This window comes from Mus musculus, chromosome 9 (genome assembly GCF_000001635.26).
Source record: "Mus musculus strain C57BL/6J chromosome 9, GRCm38.p6 C57BL/6J".
Classification (NCBI taxonomy): domain Eukaryota; kingdom Metazoa; phylum Chordata; class Mammalia; order Rodentia; family Muridae; genus Mus; species Mus musculus.
The window spans coordinates 41,533,879-41,551,730 of NC_000075.6; the positions used below are offsets into that span (position 1 = coordinate 41,533,879).

Genomic DNA, 17,852 nt, shown 5'->3' on the forward strand with positions numbered 1-17,852 from the left:
TTTTCAATGGGTTTCCCTGGAACACCTCCTGTTAATAACTCCTGTGAAACCACATGTGAGCCTGTAGAACCTCAATCTTTCAACCTGGCCTCTCTAGTTGAGTTTGGGGGAGCCTCTTGTTCCTGTACACAAGTACAGATAGACTGAAATTTTACACAGTAGTCAACATGAGTGATTCTTCAAGGACATATTTATATCTAACATAAGAGCTAACAAAAGGTGATTGGAAATGAAAGGATTATGCTTTAATTTTTGATTTAGCCTTAAACTAGAAAAAACTTGGAGTTATTCATTCATTCATTCATTCATTCATTCATTCACTCAACAAATTTTTATAGGTAACTACTTTGTTTCACTTTATTAAGTGATAGATGCATGGCTTGGACTTCTTTTTCATGACTCGGATTCCTGAACCCCTTGCAGAGTTGTATGGGTCTGGATAGACACAACCCTTAGTGAATCATCTTTTAATTGAAGCCTGTGCTCAGCTTCTCAAAATCTCGTCAGATAGAGCATGCACTCACTAATGGAGAGTGTCTGTATTGTTTGAGATGCTGTCAGCCATGACAACTTTAATATTTAGTAGGCTAGGGGTTAAACTTCCACATGCTCAGAGGAACTGTGGGAGACACTTAAAAAAAAAAGTGCTAACGGCTGCAAAAGACTCTATATCCAAAGATATATAACTGCTGTAAATACTGTCTAAGTTTTTTACTGTCACTTTTAAGAATTTTTATGACATCATTCCATATCTTAATTGCATGTTGTTATTGCATGCCTGCAAATATTTACACTAATTACGTAATGAACTATAATTGCACTAATACATGATAATGGGCTAAAATCAGTGCAAATAAACATGAAAATTCACACAACCCAAAGAGCAGAATATTGAAAACCATTAGTGTTTCAAGACCAGCTTCTTTGAATCTTTGACCCCAGAACAAGGCTGCACATGAGGGAAACCATTTGGATGTGCATTTTTTGATCTGTCTAAGCTATATAATGAGAAGAATCTACCATCATTCTAGCACACCAAGGCTTTTCCTCTCTCAGTTGCTTCTCCTTCTGATAATTCTTCCTTCCCCGGCCTGTTTCTTTCTTGTGTTTATACTGTTAGGATAATTGTCCATGTAGAGGATATAAAAAAGATGCAAGTAAAAAGAAAATTGTTTCTTCCTTTTGGGTTCAGTGACTATTAAATCTTTTATATCAGTGAGTGGTGGCTAGAGGGAGAAGCCTCAGCCATCCTTTGTGAGTTTCTCTATGAAATGCAAGAATTCAAGTGACCTGGTCAGGATGAGTTCACTCACTGTGAATTTTCTCCCGCTCTAAGCCTTGCTAGTAAATACACCTTACCAGGAATGATGTTCTAATATTAGAAATAGTCCAGTATTAGGAAAAGAATAAGGTGCTGGGTATAAAAATCACCCAGCTTTTGTACCCCCATTTAACCATTTGTGTGTATATTACTGCTTTGATTTATATAGTGTATATTACACCTATCTATATTTTTATCATTTTTTGCCATGTACTAAGTAGCAGCCATGCTAGTAGTACTTGATGTTCACAGCATACCTCGGCATCTAATGAATGACACAACAGAAAAATAAGAAGTATGTATATGGTTCTTATCAAGGAAGTGATATGAAGATTAGATTAGAAATTATGAGATCATCAGATAAATAATTCTTTTAATTGAGTTTGAAAGGATGCCTGAGGTTTTCCTTGATAACATTAACCTCTCAGCCTCCCCCAGATCACATAAGGAACTAGGTACCTTTGATTCAACAAAAGCTGCCCCCTCAAAAAGTAGCCCTATTCAGGAAGACTGTGCAAGAGACTAAGGTTAGAAAAATCAAAAGAACCATCCCTGTCCAGGGAGTAGAGCAGCATGTAGAAGCAACCACTTGATCATTTGGGGAGGTTAGTCCCTTGAATGTAATCAGTATAGCGGAGATGAGCTCTCGGTGTGTTCAGACATGCCAGGATATTCATGACAAGTCGAAATGAGCGTTCAGCTTCTCAGTGAGAAGGAGCTGCCAAGGGCCAAGCATCAGACCAAATGCAAGCAGACACTCAGTGAGGGATGTCACCTAGCTTGACTGAGTCTTTCTCCAGCCCCACCATCTCAATGGGACTGAAGAGACAGGAAAGGCTTAGTAGAAAATTTCAGAATTCCATCACAGGGGTCTACTTCATTCTCTAACAAAGAGAAGAACAGGGGCCCATTTTCATAAGCTGCTAAAGAAACCATCAAGGGAAGAATTATTACAAGATGCCAAAAAAATTCTGGGAAAATGGGGAGGGGGAACATTTTTTGTTGTATTGTAGATAACTGCGGGTGAGTGTTCTATATGGCTTGTATGTTTCCTGCTTTGCTCAGAATACTGTGTTCAATCTTTCCACCATTCTGGTTTCATTGTACTGACCCTTAAGAATTTTCAAAACAAAACATTTTTTTATAGCTTTCAGACAACTTTGTTTTTCAACTACCTCCCCCACCCCTACAACAATTATCCAAGTTTAGACCCCAAACGGTTTTTCTATCCCTTCAATGGATACCAAAGGCTGGTGTATTGATCGAAACAACTGTTCGATAATACCACTATAACTTGCATGAATACAAAATTTCAAAGGTACCAGACACCCATATCTGTTTCATTCCCACCACGGAGCAATCTCAAACCAGAGTTTTCTCTACCTTTTTGCTTGTTTAGACCTTTGAATGTGTTGATTCTTATGAACGGCCCGAGTAGGCAACAGCATGAAGATCTTTTGTAAGACTAACATGAAATTGCAGAGCTTGAGAATGGGTAGCTCTCCAGCCATTGTGACTGCATGTTCCCAGGTTGAGGTAGTAGGTTGTATAGTTTAGAGTTACATCAAGGGAGATAACTGTACAGCCTCCTAGCTTTCCTTGGGACTTGCACAAAGCAACATGGCAAGAACGAGCTATGATTTCTCCGGGCCCTTTTTTCCTAGGGAAGCCTTTGAAAGGTAAGACTGAGTGCAGTTATTTTACTGATATTTTAGAATTCAAATTTGTTTCATATTGGTATCCGTGATGTATTTTCATGTTTGGTCTCTTTGGGTCAGATTTTATTATTATGAATTGTCTATCATCACAATGATGCTGCATAATGAGCAACACAGGTGATCAACGGTGAAGAACCATCTGAGTCTAGGAGTCTGTGCTTCAGTAGGAGAGTTGCGATAGCCTTGTTTGGCTGACTCATTGCAGCCATTGGGGGTAGGATGGAGCCAATGTGGTAACTCAGTTCTTGTCTGCCACATCACATTCCACAACAAGCTAGGCCCAGCATGTCTTCAAGGTAAACCTGGTGAAGTTATGTCAAGAAAAAGTCAAGGGACTTGAGGATTTTGTAAGTTTCTGCTTGTTCTGTGTATGTTGGTATTTTGTTAGCCAAAGGAAGACACAGGACCAATCCTGAAGCCAGGGGTGGGGTTGGAGGTAGGGAAGAATACCTGTAGGCTCATGGCAAAGGATGTGAATTCAGAAAGGTGGTACATCTTTGGGCCATCTTTTTGCCTTCACATTGAGTTTTCTTCGATATCATCAAATTGAAAATAATAATGCTCCCTCGGTCAAAGTAAACTTCCAGGTTCTGGAGCCATGTTTTAAGTTCATGTTCTAGATTTTAAACTAAGCTGGTTTCTGATTTCTGTATTATAACTTTATTGCTGAGGTATGCACCAATCTTCTACAGTACAATGCCAAGAGGCCAGGATGGTGATCATTGGATCCAGATTATGTCAAAGTACATTGCATGATGATGGAGCACAGTCATGAATAACAGACATGACACTTGTTTTAGATTAATCTCTAAACTGGCAATGGACGCCAAAATAACAGGAGACTCGGCTCTGTTGTTTAGGACAAGGTTGCTGCAAACCTCGACACTTCTCAGAGGAAAACTCAGACACACTGTCAGAGGGTACTTAGTGAAGTAATGTAAGACACTGTATTATGTTCTGGCAGCTAGCATAACACACAGTGCAGTAAGTAGGTATGGTCCTCTCTCTCTCCCAACCATCTTAAAGATTAGGTTCCTTTGTTACTTTGATTTGCTCAGATACTTCATGGAGAATGACAGCGGGTGCCAGGTAACTACCGAGTCAAGAATAAGTAGTCCCAGTTCAAGGATAAAGCATGGTGGAAGTTTTGGTGGGCTTTTTAGAGACTACCATGAAGCTCCACAGCAGCACTCAGGTCAAGACTCTCCTGTAGAACATGCAACCATATCTTACCCCAGTGCTTCTTCCTTTAGCAAACACTGAGACCTGGCTGGAGAAAGCACTGACCTGATTCTGCAATGTGTGTTGTATGTGTGCCAGGAAACACATCGCTTACCTGTATCTGTTGGGTGAGGGTTTGTGCATTCAATATGTGTATCTGCTTGACACAGAAGGGTCTACTTGGCTCTGTCCATGCATCTTGCAAAGCCTTAGGTGCCCTCATTCCTCTATGTAAGACAACCTGCTCCATTTCAGCAGCATAAGCTTGGGTGGATTTACATACGTGTGATTCCCACAAGCATATGAGTACTGGGGAGGTCCCCACAGGGAAGACAAAGTTATGCTGTGATTGTTCATCTACTGACTTTGACAGTAGGTTGTGTTCACCTGAATTCTAGCGATGGCCCTTTTGTTTTTGGTGGTGTAGTGTCCAGAACTTAGAGTGAAGTGGTTTTTACTCAGAGGCCTATGGAACAGCAGAGTTTGGGGACTGTGGAGTAAATCCATTATGTTGGAAGTGACATCTTAGTATCCCGTTCCACAGGGTTTTAGAGTGTGTTTCTAAAGACTCCGTACCTTCATTCCAACTGAATATTGTTCTGTTCCGTCAGGAAACCTCTCTAGTGCATTATAGCTAAAAATCACTGTTAACCCACAAACTCTTAAATATATTGATACACAAATGTCTATAATACCTTCTGGGAATTAATCTTGGGGCTTAGAAAGGAAGAAGAAAGCTTCAGAAGGATAATTTCTTAATATCAAGCTGGATAAGCTAGTCACACTTATTATAACCTTAGAAAGACAGAGTGAGACAGGAGGATTGTCATGAGTTGGAGGCCAGCCTATACTGCATAGTGAATTACAGCTCACCTTGGGCTCAGGAGTGAGACCCAGATTGAACAGAACAAAAAAAGGGGGGGGGGGATGAAAGATAAAAATTTTAAGATGTATATCAGTAATAGAAATGTCATTTTGTTTTATAATCTCTTTATTCAATCCAGCTATACTCTAATATACTGGCAATCTTCAAAACATTGCACTGTGGCTGGCATCTTGATCTTTGTCATGTGAGGAATGCTCATCGGGACAGTTTAAGGAAACTGGATACTTAGACATTTTAAAATTTTCTTCAAGACAGCTTGTTCATGAATTTTAATTTTTAGGCATCAGATTACTCTTTCCCTTGGATCATTACTAGAACATTTAATGCCTTTAGTCTCATATTTTTGGGCTGACTAGATATTTCCAAGGACACAACTCTGGTCCTCTCAAAGTTAGCCTTGACTCAACATCCTCTCTTGGCTTTCTGGAGCCTCAAGGAGAATTGAGAGACTCGGTTCAATCATCACTCTGAATTTTCTAGATCCTGAATGCTCAGCCAGCTCTTCAGTGAGTTTGATAGCATCAGCTCATGATATATGCTCCTGAGCAGCGATGGTTTTGCATAAGGAAACACTTATAATTCAGATCTGTTATTATCACATACTCACCCCCCTTTCATACCCCCTTTCCACTCTCCTTCCTCTTCTCAAATATCCTCCTTCCAGTTTTATCTTTTTATCGACTTCTAGATTCCACACATCCAAGACATAGGGCACTTGCCTTCTAGAGTGTGGATTATTTCACTTAATGTGAGGTTCTCTCATTTCATTCATTTTTCCAGAAAATTATATAATTTCATTATTTTCTTTCTTTCTTTTTCTTTATTTTTTGCTTTTGAGACAGAGTCCCCACTGCATCTTAGGATGGCTTCTAGCTCTCCATGTAGCTAAGACCTTGAACTTCTGATTCCTTGACCTTCACATGCCAAGTGTAGGGATTATAGGCAATGCATTGCCATGCTTTGTTTGGGCATTAAACTGAGGAATTTGTGCATGCGAGGCAAATCTCTACCAACTGAGCTAGATCCCTAGCCTTATGATTTCATCCTTTTTGTCTGAATAATATCCTGCTGTGTATAGGTGGCAAATTTTCTGTATCCCTTTATCTACTGATACTATTCTAGGCTGCTTCATTCCTTGGCCACCACGAACTTGTTACAATAAATATGAATATGCAATTATCTTTGTGCTCTGTTGACTTAAAATCCTCTGTTGATGTGCCCAGGAGTGAGGTGAATGGATCATATGGAATTTTATTTTTATATTTCTTAATTTCAGTTTCCTGGTTATGCAAATTGGGACTAAGAAATCTGGGGACTGCTTTTTCTCCTTAGATAGATGTGTCTATCCAATTGCCCCTTTCATTATGCTTATAAATATTATCCTAAAAATATGGAGAGAAAGCTCAGCAGTTAAATAAGAGTACAGACCACTCTTGAAGAAGTATTGAACAAATTCAATTCCTAACATCCACACTGTATGGCTGACACTCCATTACTCCAGCTCAGAGGATCGCCCTCTTTAGGCCTCCTTGGCTTACCAAGTTCAATACCTCACACCCACACTGAATGGCTTACCAAGTTCAATGCCTGACACTTACACTGAGTGTCTTACACTCTGTAATTCTAGCTCAGATGTTTGTCCTCTTTAGGCCTCCTTGGATAGCTGCACAAACTTACATACATATATACATAATTTAAAGGTAAAATAAGTCTTTTTCCCCCCCGAATTATAGCTTAGTTCTTTTTACTAATAGAGAACTCTGGTACAGCACTGAAGAACCTATACTTTAGAAACAGATATGTTAACATTAAGCATTCTCTTGAAAATTATACTATATAAATCACTCACTCAACAAAACACCCTTCTGCAGCCCATGTAAAAGGAACCTACAGGAAGAACGAATGCTGTCACTCAACTTGATTCTGCCATTGTCAAGACATTTGAGTTTCAGAACTTCATCATCCAAAGGCATAAGTAGGTGATTTCTGGGATGTCTAGAGCATTGAGAAACGTGCAATTCTGAGATGCTTACTGTGGAACCATTGCTTGCATGCAGTAGACTCTTACTTCTGAGCCTTTGTATAATTCTGTCCTATAGTATGGGAAAATACTTTCCCAGCTCTCTTCCCATACTGTCAAAGAGGCATGGACGAGCTGGTAAGGAGGAGTTTACAGCAATGGCTACTACCATCAGGCTACTGACCCAGAGGGCAACGGAAGAGAAGCACAGAATCTGTGTGTGTGAGTCCGTGGTTTGTAGATCACTAGGGTAACAAAGAAAAGGGAATTAGCTTCTGCCAAGGTAATATATATAATCAAACACTGCATGTCACTTTCCAGGGCAGATTATCTCAGTAACAGAAAGGATGAGAAAGGCACAACTCACTACCTCCTTTCTCATTCCCCGTCTTTGCTTTCTCTGGATAAATATCATATGCTTAGTAGTCTGCCACTAACTGCAGTGTGGAGCACATAAGAGCTGCCATGGCTCTTCTCAGCCGTTTTCCATCCGTCACTGATATCCCACTGTTCTGGGCTAATGCGAAATGCAATAACGTTTAGCATCAGAACATATCTGAGTCAAGAGGTTAAGGGAAAACACATCTCCCATTGTGTTCCAGCAGCTCCGATACTGTTCATGGCAAAACACCATGGAGACAAATAGATCTCTCTCTATTCAGGAAGCTCTGAGTGCACAGAAAATGTATGTGACATCCTTACAGCATGAGAGCCTTCTCTGTACGGTGCATTAAAGGCAGGGGTGGCACAGGGGAGAAGTTCACCTAACGTGGTGTCTGATAAGGCTTGGCCATTGTCTACAGGGAGGATTCTGTCTTCTGTATTTTCTCTGGATTGCTTTAATAAACGTGTGCGGTTCTAGCAGGGGAAAGAGATGCAACCTTTACAGATATAACTGGGGGAAAAAGAGGATTCTGAACAAACAAGGTAAAAAGCTCTATGTGGTATTTTTCTTAATTACAACCCCAAAAGGTATTAGATACACACTGACTCTTTTCTTTACATTCCATAGGAGTGCATCTTGCTTCTCTCTGCTGTCTGCTTTAGGCATGAGGGACACAAAATCTATATATTTGAGGAAGGCAGACAGACAAAAAAAAGAAAAGAAAAAAAGCAATAAATTATGATTTTGCTGAGATTTGTCAGTTCAAGATTACTGGGAAGTGACTCTAATCTACATGATGCCAGAAATATCATATGACAACATATTTTGTGCCTTTACAGTTTGTTCATTTGCCAGTAGGTCCTGGGGTAATGGATCTTAGTCAAGATCACTTCTTGTTCCCATGGGACTTTCAAAGGGGTTCTGTTTTATTGTTTATGTCTTATGATAAAAGAAAGTTAAGATATTCATATTTCTTAGGACCTAAAGAATTTGTCCAGTGGTAAATCTATCTGCAGTTTTAACTGCCAATTTTAGATTTAGGAAACAGTTCTCAAATTTATGGTGGTGCATACGGTCTTTGAGTTTAGCTATTGCTGTTGTCACCCTGAGTTAACCGTCCTGCTGGCTTTGCTGAAAGTGGGGCCAGAAGAGTGTGGCTGGAGATTCGGCTTTCCCTTTGAACTGGCAACTTACAGAGACAAACCACACCAGGCCAACCCACTGCCATACCACACTAAACATTGATTCCTTTCCATCAAGGGCTGCCCGACCACATGTATAAAAAGTTCATCTAGTCCGGGAATTCTAGAATGTCTTATTGTTTGATGAATAAGGCCCCAAGTGTTCTGTGGTTGCCACTTGTAAATTGGAATAAAATGTATAGAATTCAGATCATAACTGGAATTCCAGACTGGAGCAGCTCATGTTCTATGATGAGGCTGAACCACTGCAGCGATAGGATACTTCCATCCAGTGTGGACATGCCTCATGGAGACATGATGGTGTTCGCAGTTATGTGTTCTCTAAACTCTAAGTGGCTGGGAGTCTTAACTTATTTGTTCATTATTATGCAATTAGGTGCTGCTGATATGGCAAAACCTATATGAAAACCACAATAAATCAAGCAAGATCAAAGGATTTCAGAGATGATGAGATATCTCGGTTTTGCACAAATCAAACAGCCTGAGACTAATCTCCTGATGGTATAGTGGAAAGACAGAGCTGTGACTCCTGGTAGGGTTCTCCTGATAGGCTCTGTCTTTTAGTCTCTGTCTCTGATCCCCCACTCTGTGTTTGTGTTTGTGTCTTTCTATGCCACTCTTTTTCTGTTGCTCTCTCACACAACACATATACATAACCACACATAAAATAATAACATTTTAATTTAAGGAAAGCATATCCCTGAACACTAGACAGAAAGGTTAAAAAAAATTCCTGGAAATAAACTTTTTATCGTCTGCCATGCCTAAAATACAAAGATTTCGGGTAATCATTTTACTAGAATGTCCCTATATGAGGTGTACGGGTGACAACCTGTGCTGGTTGGTTTTGTGTCAACTTAACTCAAGCTAGAATCATCTGAGAGGAGGGAGCCTCAACTGAGAAAATGCTTCTATAAGATTAGGCTGTATACAAGCCTTGTGGGTCATTTTCTTAATTGGTGATACTTGGAGCAGTGACCAGTCTATTATGAGGTGTTCTATCACTGAGCTGGTGGTCCTCAGTTTTATAAAAGAGCAAGCTGAACAAGCCAATAAGCAGCGTCCCTCTGTGGCCGCTACACCAGTTCCTGCCTCCAGCTTCCAGCACTGTTTGAGATCCTGTCCTGACTTCCTTCAATGATAGACTGTGATGTGGAAGTGTAAGTCAAATAAACTCTTTTCACCCCAACTTGTGTTTGATCACAATGTTTCATCACAGCAATGATAACCCTAACTAGGACACTACCTATTAAAATAAAGAAATTATTCTTATTAAAGCTAAAACTGTTCTGAACACAGTTTAACGTTTCTTAAGGCTTGTAAGTAATTCTGAACTTTGTGCATTCTGAGGTCAGCATTATAAAGCTAAATTTATCCCGGAGAGTTGTTTGACATGTAAAAGCGCCAATTTCAGACCTCAGCTTGGCAGAGCACTGTCTCCGTTCAACTTTACCATTTATGTTCTATGGTTCCAGTTGGAAATGCACATGGGTATGATTTTGATGTCTTCTAACAGGCACATGCCAAACGTCATGCTACAAGTGGAACATTACTCTTAACCAATCGACCAACATAGTTCTCAACACAGCAGACACAGTGTCCTGTGACCGTGCATGGTTCTAAGTTTAGCGGGCTCTGTATGTCCTTGCCGGCTCTTCTTTCTTATGTTGTTCTGTGCCTCAGAGGCTCCTTCGTGTACAGTCCCAGCAGTGCCTTTACCCTATTGCTTCTCAATATGCTTAGCCGCAGAAGTCACCAGTAAGAAGTTGGAGGGAAAGTAGAGAATGGAGTTAGGGTTCAGAATTCCTCTGATGGCCTTCTGGAACCAGAAGATGGAACTGGACCTCACTGATGGTGGCCAACCCTGATAGCTCCGGCTTTGGTTCCTCGATGTCTCTTTGTTCCTTTCCTACTCTCTCAGGCACACGGTGCAAGGATTTTCTGCCCTTCACGGTCCTCTGGGTTTCTCTCATCTTTACCCAATTTTTGTAAAGTAATCTTTATGTTAAGATATTCAGATAGGGGAAACTGAGGGAAGTCTGCTTTCCTCCAAACTCTAGTTCACTCTAGGCCAACATAGGCAGGTTAACAGAAGCGCTGCATTTCCAAGTACCGCCACTTTTCATCCCGTAGGAGACAGGGGTGTGGGAGATGATCATGATTGTCTTTCACAAAAACCCTTGTGGGTAGAAAGGGCAGAGACCATATCTGTTGCCTCCCGTTTCATTCCGAGAAAACCCGGCAAAGGGCGAACTCACTGCCCATGGAGAGTTGTATAGAGTTCCCACCAAATCCTCAAATCTGTAATATGCTGAAATGGAATGCAAAGCTTTGCTGTGGATGCAGATTGTGGAAGTCAAGGACCATACTTTTCTCCCATAGCAATTCTAACATAAAGTAATCTCTTTCACTGCTGACACCGGAAGTTCTAACTCAATAAAAATATATTTTCTTCCAGGGCTACCTTGGTTGGTGTTCAGCAAATGGGAATAATGTTTCATAATGTTTGGATCTGTTTTTTTTTTCTTTCTTAATTTATCTTTTGGGTCATTAGGTTATTCCCTACTCCTTGTTAGCTTTTCCTCTGTACACACGTGCCTGTACACATGTGCCTGCAGATATGTTTAGTTTGTATGTGGCTCTTACTGTTTTAGTAATATTGATATGATATGGGTATAATCCTGAAAAGTGGACTCTGTCATCTGTACATGAAATAAGACACTAAGAACTCAGAAAGGAGACGGCTGTCAGAATGGATGTTGCCTTTATTGATTTATGATTCCTATTGTTTCACATCACCCCTTATCACAACACCTTTTTACTGGAGTCCATGAAGAATGGAAAGCAGAAATGGACACTACTTTGCTTTGTAAAACACTACATCGCAACCACACTGTGTTCTATGGTCCCCACTCCCGCTTTGTTAAGGTCGGGTTGGAACGTCTGATTTCTCTGCTTAGTGAAAAAGAACTGAAGAACAGTAGACAAAAACTGAGCCCTTGGCTTTCTTCACTGACAGAATAGTGCTTGCAAGGTTTAAAGAGCAGAGTCTTCACTGTTCATATTTTGCAAACAAGATCATCTTTCCAACAAATGGCGGTGTGTGGAAGGTTAGAGATTCAGATAAGCACAGCTGCTTGATGGTAACTTTACTAGCCCACTTGGGAAGTGACCAAAGCACTATTAGATAAGTTAAAAACCAAAACAGCATGGAAAAAAAACTTTTTTTGCCAACTTCTTCTTCTTGACCTGCTGGCAGAGACCAATGGCTGTGTTCTCTATCTTGAGACTATCTCTTGTGGGCCAGACCGGATGATCTAATAGGTCTTTGTAATCTCAAATACTGTGACTTCTATCCCCAAGTGAACTACATAGTTTGTTTACATAGAAACACTCAGAGACTGAAGGAAATGCACTATGACTCACACTAAGGAAAGCAAGCCAGGGTGACTCAAGTGGCTTTCTTTCTAAATAGAAGTAAATTAAAAGCACAGAGCTTCCCTCCAGCTCCTCTCCAGCATCTTGATAATATGTAGAGTTAGAGCACCAGAGTTCTTTGATAGTGAATTTGTTTTTCTACCACAAGCAAATCGTAAATATGATGTTTTGTGAGACCAATAAACATTTGCTGCCCTTATCAAGACCACTCTTTGATGGTGACTGGTTTAATTGTTTTACTTTCAAGTTGTATCCCAGCCGCTTGGGAAATTTAAAAATGTTAGACAAGATAGAAAAAAATTAAAAATTGCTATAGAAACACAAACCTAATATAAATAAAGTATAACCACTGTTCATTTCAACCTTATTAAGGATTTGTTTCTGTGCTGTGGGCCACATTCATCTAGACAAATGAAACATTGGGAGAAATTATATTTTTAGAAGATTGCTTTTCTATAACTAGGTTGGCAAAAACATTTCTAAGGACTCTCTTTCCTCTGTGTTCTAGAAACATCTTGTAATTTCTCTACCAGATAGTACTTTGAATAGCCTTTTTAGGACTTAAAAAATTACAGCTATTTATGTTGTTGGTTTCGATATGCTCTGTTTTAAAAATCAAATACACTCAAACCTGGCACTTGGCTCCTTTCAAATAGGTGTAGGCAAATCAAGAGATATTGCTTCAGGAAGACTTAAAATTTCTTACCTGGTTTCTTGCTCAATTAACTTTGGGACACAGTGGTTAAAAACTGTAGTCAAGATAGATCTTTAAAAAGGTGGAGGAAAGCAAATCCCAGCATCAGCTTTTAGAACATGCCTCGAAGACAAATGGATAAAACTGTAGTCCATTCTACAGTTTTTCATGTACTTTATAAATATGTGTGCATATTATAATTTGGTGACATAATTATATAATTATGTAATAATATAAATGAATGTATATTGTATATAATAAATATAATCTTAATATATATAATTATGTTGTAAATTGTCTAGGTTTACACCTTTTCATATATATATATATATACATATATATATATATCAATTGTACAGAATAATAGGCTCTATATGATTCTCTCACACATGTGTATAATGTTTCCTGGTTATGGGACAGTATTTGTGGAGGAGGAGGCTGGATGTTGGTTTTTCCTTTTATACCTGCTTACCAATTTATGGTTAAATGATTTCTGTTTGTTCCTAAATGTCACATAATATGAGAAGAAAATACGCTAATAGAAATCAAGATACAGAAATGGTTATGTAGAAAACTAACACTGGGGGTTGCTATATTACAAGCTGCGGTTTCAGATGAAAATAACAATTGCGGAGGATTCTGTCAGAGGTCTTTATGCTTGATCTCCACCATGCGTCCTCTTCATTCCTGGGCCTGATTTATTCCAACACTGAGAAGACAAGCCGTACAAATATTTTCCTTAGTGACACCTATGACTTATTGCCAAAGTGATTTTGTGGCTTATCACTATATTTTAAAAATGTAATTTGGGGGCTAGAGAGACGGCTCAGTGGTTCAGGCACTTGCTGCTTTTCCAAAGGACCCGAGCACCAATGTCAAGTGGTTCACCACCATCTATAACTCCAGCTCCTGAAGACCTGGTACCTCTGGCCTCATAAAATACACAGACTCACATTCAGACACACAACTATACGTAATTAAAAATAATAAAAGTAAACCTGTTTGTTTTCTCAGGCTCTGTATAGTATATACTAAAAGTGTCAGCAAGTCTGTCCCACCCTGTCTGTGTTGCTGTGGACTCTTTTCAAGGTCCCTTCCAATAATGTATTCCATGTGCAATGGAGTATATTGTCCTCGTCCTATACTGTGTGACTTTTTAAAGAGAATATCACCCTCATGAGCAGGACACACCTCAGTTCAGAGTCAGTACCTATTCCACCCGTGACTGTCAATCACTCTCATAGATTATCAATGGATAATCTCACGCCTTGAGATTATCCTAAAACTCAGTCAGCTGAGAACTGATCTTGTGATTGAAGCTGTGTCTGTTTGACCTATTTTGGTCTTCCACACACTAGCTTAAAAAGCCACACTCTTTCTTAGAGCACCATCTCTGTCATTCTCAGTTTTCTTTAGATAACTCCTCCATATTGTATTAAATGATGCTCAGCATGACTGATGCTGGATGGGTTTTGTGATGTCTTCTTCTATAGTATGGACATTATCTTAGTCATCTGACACACAGTAGGTACACAGAAAAGTATTTGTTCACTTAAATATTCTCTCAGTAAGCATTCCCCCCCCCTTTTTTTTTCAAGGGGCCGTAACTGTTAGACATTTCTCCAGCTCTTAGGGCCATCTATTGAATTCTCCTTAATCAAAGCTGTTTTTTATGTACGTTCATAGATGCCTAGTTCAAGGCATTATGTCCAACAATGTACATCTGATTATTTCTTTTATTTACACAATGAAGGATCTGTGCTACTAGAGCATGCGGCTTAGAAAATGGTTTTATCTGACAGTATAAAATCTTGTCTATCATCCACAAACCTTTTAAAAGTCAAGTTATGCAGTCTGTTCTGTTGCATTTAAGCTTTTTTTCCCCATTTTATTAGGTATTTAGCTCATTTACATTTCCAATGCTATACCAAAAGTCCCCCATATCCACCCACCCCCACTCCCCTACCCACCCACTCCCCCTTTTTGGCCCTCATTTTCCCCCTTTTTAATGAGGGCATTTGACATTTATGTTTTAACTGAATTTTTGAGAATGTTATAGACAAATGATGTATATACATCATTTCTACCCCTCCCTCTGCCTCTCTTACTTTTCTCATGTCTCCCCAACTCCATCTCAAATTTATGACCTATTCGTGTGTGTGTATAGTATAATCACACATACATCTATCCTACTGAGCCATTCAGTGTTGCTCATATATACATGTGATTAGGGCTGACTATTAATGATTGGATAACTAATGAGGGAACTCATCCTTGGATAAAAACCCCTTTCTCACCAGCCATTGACTGTCTGTAGCTCTTCATCTAGGAGTGGGGCTTTGTGAGGTTTTCTCTGTCCAGCCTGGTGTGTCACCTGGCATCGTCACCCTGCAGGTCTTGTTTAGGTAACCATACTGATGAGGTTTCATGGGTGCAGCTTCCCTGTCATGTTGAGAAGATCCTGTCTTGCAGCAGTCGGCTTAGTCTTTTGGCTCTTATACTCTTTACAGTGAACAACTATAGTGAGGCTTGTGGTCCACAGGATGGAAATTCAGGCAACCTTCACATAGTGCCAACATAAGTTGGCTCAGTTTGTGTAGAAGTGACTGAAGTTTTGCCTGTGGTGTCACATACAGGATCATATCATAGTTCAGCAGTCAAGTGAAAATAGGGAAAGCCGAGGGCCAGTGCTTTTAAATGTTGCCAGAAATTAAATCAATTGAAATATGAATTTTAGAAGAAGGGAGGAGGAGGATGAAGAGGGGGAGGAGGAAGAGTAGAGTGTGCTTAGTGCTTATCAATACAGCACTGGCATGCTTTCATTACCTGAATTTTTACCCTCATCTTAGAGAAATACATGTGATTTCTCCAAAACAAAGTAGAACACACTTGGGGGAAATACCCTTGTCAAATGCCCAGAACTTGATGTTCCCTTTTCTGTATTCTTCATAGCTTGTAAATAAACCCATCATGGTCATGATGGTGATGAATGGCTTTCCTTTGATGTCGGTAAGCATCCACAGTTGTCTCAGCTTCCCACTGAGCCATGTTTCTCAATGTCAGTTCTTGAGCTCCATTTTTTTAACTAAGGAATATGTTTTTAGGACAGTGGTGCTAGCAATGGTAATGGGGGTGATTTATTTCATTACTATCCGCTGTGCCAATGGAGCAGAGAACAAACACGGAGTTACTTTTTTTACACAGTCGACAGTGGAAAGTCTTTCAAGTTAGGGAATGTAGCATTTGGTATTGTGCTGTGGCTAGCAATGCCCGTACAGTTTATACATCGACTGAATACACTTTTCTAGTGTGTTATTCTGCAGTCTTTGAAATGAAGGATGTGCATCTCTATCTCTAGGAATCATTCATAGCCACTGGGTCCAGAGAGTTAATGCAACCCTAGTGAGTTACTCAGACAACCCCCATTTGATTTTATAATATAAATATCAATTTGCTTAATTATTAAGTGATGATGATTGTGTTAATAATAGATATTACTAGTACACATTTAGACTATTCTTTGGTATATATCTACAATTTTAATCTGATAGTATGATTAATTAACAATGTATTGTACCTTGGTCATTCTTCTGTTTTTCCATCAATTATACGTAAATTATACTTTATATATGTACATATTAGGTGTTAGACTTGTTATTATTTAGTTCATTAATTATCATCCTACTTAGCATTTACATGAGGTATTGTAGTGAATAAGATAAGAGTTGATATTTCCTTCCCTTGGAGATTTTCATCTAGGAATGGGACCCTGTGAGGTTTCCTCTATCCAGGCTGGCATGTCACCTGGTATTGTCACCATGCAGGTCTTGTTTAGGCATCTGCACTGCTGAGATTTTATGAGTGCAGCTTCCCTGTCATGTCAGGATGACACTATTTGGATGTCAATACAAATATATGGGCTATGATTCTGAAGAGCCAACAGGAGTCTGAGATGTAGGCTATCCCCAGATACGGAGTCAGAGAAGTCTCAGTGGAAGACTTCTCTTTCCTTTTCAGCATGGAAAAGGCATTAAAAATTTGATGGATCGATTTAGGGGGCAAAAGATTCCTGAAGAAGTGGAAAATGTAAACAAAGGGTTTAATTAGGGAGGAGTAGGACAATTCAAGAATGCAAGTTGTCCATCGGGCTTAGTCATAGTCTGTTAATAGGTTTAGAAGAAGAAGTCTTTATAAATAATATCCATAGAGGGACTTTGCATGCCATGTGAAGGTGTTTGGAGTTTTGCCAGGCAGCAATGGGGAGCATCTAGGCTGATTAACTGTCTGCTTTATATGATTAATTAGCTTATACAGTGGACAGGACAAGATGTGAGAAGACGAGCTAAGAACTTATTACCACAGACTCAGGTGATCTATATGCCATCCTAAACTGCAGCACAGAGGGAATGCCTGACAGCCCCTGTCTGGGTGAGTGGATCTCAATAGAAATGGGTAGAAAGGAGAAGAGGGAAGACTTGATCAAGGATAATTAGGCAAGTTAATTTATGTATCCTCAAGCACTATGGTTTCGTGAATACTTGCAAAAGTATTTGACAAACTGGCAGTGAGATCAGCAATTACTCAAGATCATCCTTTGAGAACAATTAAAGATATAGAAAGAAGTAAAGCCAAAAGACACTAAATCCCAGAGGGGTAATGAAGGCATCACCCGCACGATTTCATAGGGCCAGCTAGACAGGATGCTGAGGTGGCACTGGGAGAGAGACATTGGTAGAGGACTGGGAACAAGAGGAGGAGTATTAGAATTTCTGTGTTGTAAACTGAAAAAAAAATATCATGGAATAGAAGTGGAGAGTGGGATGTGTGGTGATGAAGAAGAGGTTTGCTGATGGGCAGTGTCTTAGGGTTTTACTGCTATGAATAGACACCATGACCAAGGCAACCTTTATAAGGACAACATTTAATTGGGGCTGGTTTACAGGTTCAGATGTTCAGTCCATTATCAT

The 17,852-nt window shown here is 39.6% G+C and overlaps 1 long non-coding RNA gene and 1 other non-coding gene across 4 annotated transcripts in view; both read left to right on the forward strand.

Moving 5' to 3' along the window:
- Positions 1 to 17,852, forward strand: part of Mir100hg (Mir100 Mirlet7a-2 Mir125b-1 cluster host gene) — a 238,660-nt gene that overhangs the window by 157,353 nt on the left and 63,455 nt on the right. The window lies entirely within an intron of this gene.
- On the forward strand, positions 2,838 to 2,933 carry Mirlet7a-2 (microRNA let7a-2). Its single transcript, NR_029726.1, has one exon. It is a non-coding gene; the product is annotated as a microRNA let7a-2 (primary transcript).